Source organism: Mixophyes fleayi, chromosome 1 (assembly GCF_038048845.1).
Source record: "Mixophyes fleayi isolate aMixFle1 chromosome 1, aMixFle1.hap1, whole genome shotgun sequence".
NCBI classification, from domain to species: Eukaryota; Metazoa; Chordata; class Amphibia; order Anura; family Limnodynastidae; genus Mixophyes; species Mixophyes fleayi.
In genome coordinates this window covers 262,207,639-262,211,392 of record NC_134402.1, presented here as the reverse complement: position 1 = coordinate 262,211,392, position 3,754 = coordinate 262,207,639, and positions in this window count along the sequence as shown.

Sequence of the window (3,754 nt, the reverse complement as noted above, 5' to 3'; positions counted from 1 at the left end):
TTACCCTGGAAAATGGGGGTACTGTCAGGTACCCTGATAACACAGCCCTTACCTCAGGAGAACTTGCCTATTCATCCAAGAGTCTAATTTCGTAGTACATTGGGTCATATGTATACTATTGCATCAATTTTCCAAAATGGTGCTAAAACCACAAACTTTCTATTTCCAAAAAGCCTTGTTGCCACAGGATTTTTATGCTATCTGACACCTATACAGTATTTAAACTGTTGAACTCTCTGTTGCACCAGTGAGGCTTCTCTGCACTGAGCTACAGGCTCTGGTCACAACTTGCATTAGGGAATGCCTTAACAATCTACTGCTGGTAATGAATTGCTAGAGCCTGCAGCCTATTACCACAGCGTGAACCCTGGTAGGTTAACTGGCTTCTGATTAAATAAACCCTAGTGTGTCTATATGAAGGACTTTAAATTGTAAGCTGAATTGATATGAGTTATTAAATATTTGCTGTAAAGTGCTTCATAATATGTAGGCATTGTATAAATAACTGTCAATAAATAGCACTGGTCAACAATGGTTTTGTTAAATGGATAATATTGGCTGATTATTATGCATTTTCTGGTTCTGATTTCAGAAATTAGGTTAGAACTTGTCCTATGGGTTCCATTTTTTTAACCGACATATTTGTTTTTTTTAAAATTATACATTTAGCTCAAGACAACCTTATGTATTAGTATTGTTTTTATATTTTTTTTAAAAATGATTTATTTTTGTTTCATGACTTTCATAATGAGCAAGCAATCATGTTAAATGCATTAGCCATTCCCTATGAATCGTGTATTAAATTATAAGCAGAAAATAAAGTAGATAAATCTGCTGTGTATACGATAAAAGTGTACGAGTCACTCCTTTGAAACTGTACAATTTACACCTTCATTTTCAGTTTCTGTTTATAAATATACGTTGTGAATACTTCCACAAACTGCCTCGTAGTTGTATAAATCATCCAAACAATTTTAGTTACGTGTGTGGTGAATTAACTTTCAAGTTGCAAAGAAGAAACATTACTCATTTGGTAAGCAAATTGTATGAGCTCTACTTTGGGTGTAAAATTGGAGATCAGGACAGATCTTGGGTCCCTCGTATCTGTTGTGCTTCATGTGTAACTTTGCTTAATAGCTGGCTAAATGGTAAATCTCGTTACATGTCATTTGCAGTTCACATGGTATGGAGAGAACCGAAGGACCATTCCACAAACTGTTATTTTTGTATCACAAAGATCTGTGGAATCACAAGCAAGTTTCAAAATTCAGTTAAATATCCTGATATTCCTTCAACCATTAGGCATGTTCCCCACAGCGCAGAGCTATCAATTCCAGTGCCACCAGAAGAATGGTGCTTTGATTCAGAAGATGTTGGTGATGCAGAGTTTCCTACAATAAGTGAAGCAAAAATCAAAGAGGGGATATTTGTTGGACCACAAATATGAGAGCTTATGAAGGATGAAGATTTTGAGAGAAGCTTGAACAAGTCTAAGGCAGCTGCATGGGGATCACTCCAAAAAGTTGTGAAAAGCTTCCTGAGAAACAAGAAGACTGAGAACTACAAATAACTGGTTAGTGAACGTCTTAAAAACTACAGAGCCTTGAGATACAATATGTCTTTGAAAAAATTTTTTGGGGATTTGCATTTGGACTTTTCCCCAGAAAATCTTGGAAATATAAGTGACGAACATAGTGAACGATTCCACCAGGATATATCAACGATGGAAACTCGAAACCAAGGAAAATGGAAACCAAAAATGTTGCAGATAACTGCTGGACACTAAAAAGGGATGTTTCTCAAGCTAAATACAGCAGCAAAAACACTAAGGTCGGATTCATTAAGGAAAGTAAGGCAAAAAAATGAGTAAGATTTCTCCTGGACAAAACCATGTTACACTGCAAGGGGTGAATATTAGTTTATTATTTTGCACATAAGTTAAATACTGGCTGTTTTTTCATGCAACACACACATTTTTTTGATAGCTTCACTGAAATTCAAAGTTGCTCCAGGACATGCCCTTCCCCAACTATAAATCTGTCCTCACATTTTTAATTTACCTCCACTCCAATGCAACATGGTTTTGCCCAGGTGCAAAGTTACTCATTTTTTTGCTTTACTTTCCTTACTGAATCTGGCCTTAAAAGTAAATTTTATTTGAGATAACTGCATATGTATTATATTGTGAATATAAAAGGAAATTTGGCAAACAGATTAGAAATCAGTGCAAAAAAATACTATGAGAAACACCATAGCAGATTATTATTTAACATTCAAAAAGTTACATTTTGCAGACCAGTGTAACTAGTAACAACCAAAAAACTAATGATAAACATTACACTTGTGACATACGTTATACCTGTGTTTTACTTTATCTTATAAACAGTGGAATGTGATAAAAAAATGGTTAAACTGAATGAAGAAGAAAATATTAATAGTCTCAACATGATGTGGATGTACAATTTGCAGTCACAGTTGGTGATTGACTTGCAAACAAATAGTCTCACTGTCAACTTAATAGACCTGCTCCACTGTTGTTATTCATGATATTAATGGAATTCATTATTTTGCTTGTTTTCTTTGTGTTTTGTGGTGTCACAGATGATGCCAGGTTTGTTAAATTAATCTCAATGTGAAACAACTAAAGTGTTATACCTTTCATACAATTCTCTATTCTTAATCAAGAATACATTGCTGTTCATGTAATATACAGTGCAGTGTATCAGGGATTTATAATTTTTATTCAACAGCAAGTTTAAAGGATATAAAAAAAAATACTTGCTTTATTTTAACATGTGTGTAGCTTCAGGCTTTTCATTTTTACGCTATCACTGATAGACAATGGTAAAATTAACAAACTAGTGTAAGCTCGGTCTATTAACACTAACTGCATTACCCTTTATACTCTGACCCTTAAAATTGCAAACTGCAATTTGATAGTGGCTGTTCTTGAGTCTACTCATCAACAAAACATATAGTTTCTGGAGCTTGGAGAGATTTGACAAGTTATGTGCACTTTACTGAACACACTTTGGATTCAGTTCAGGTCTTGGTCATGTGGTTGCAAGTAATGCATACTCACACAAAGAAAGAAAATTGCTCTCTTCTGGGAGGTAACATTTTTGGTACATGATAAAAAAACAAAAACACATGACAGTGCCTATGTGTTATGTCTGGTGAACATACTCCATCAACTGGGGTGAGCTTATGTGATTAGTTTTTAACTAAATATATTTATTAATATGAAACATTTTTTTCTTGTTATCAAATTCTATTCATAGCATAAATTACTGTTTTAACTAATTCTACCACCCACTGAATACTAATTGGCATCTCACTGCGAAATCAAGCAGCTCACTATGGGTTAAGCCATTCCTGTGACGAAGTCTGAGTGATGAAACCAGTTGGTAGTATCTTGAAATGCATGCTCAGACTGAGTAACAGTGCTCTCTCACTTTAAAGGGTATATTTACTAAACGGCGGACTTGAAAAAGGGGAGATTTTGCCTATAGCAACCAATCATATTCTAGCTATCATTTATTTAGTGCATTCTGAAAAATAAAAGCTAGAATCTGATTGGTTGCTATAGGCAACATCTCCACTTCTTCAAACCGCCGTTTAGTAAATCTGGCCCTAAGTCTTGGATCTAATGTTGTGCTTCATCCTCTGTATGCAGGAGCTTAGCAAGCCATTACTGCCAACCCAGTTCAATTTAAATAAGCCTGCTCATTTTATTCTCTCATACATTTTTAAT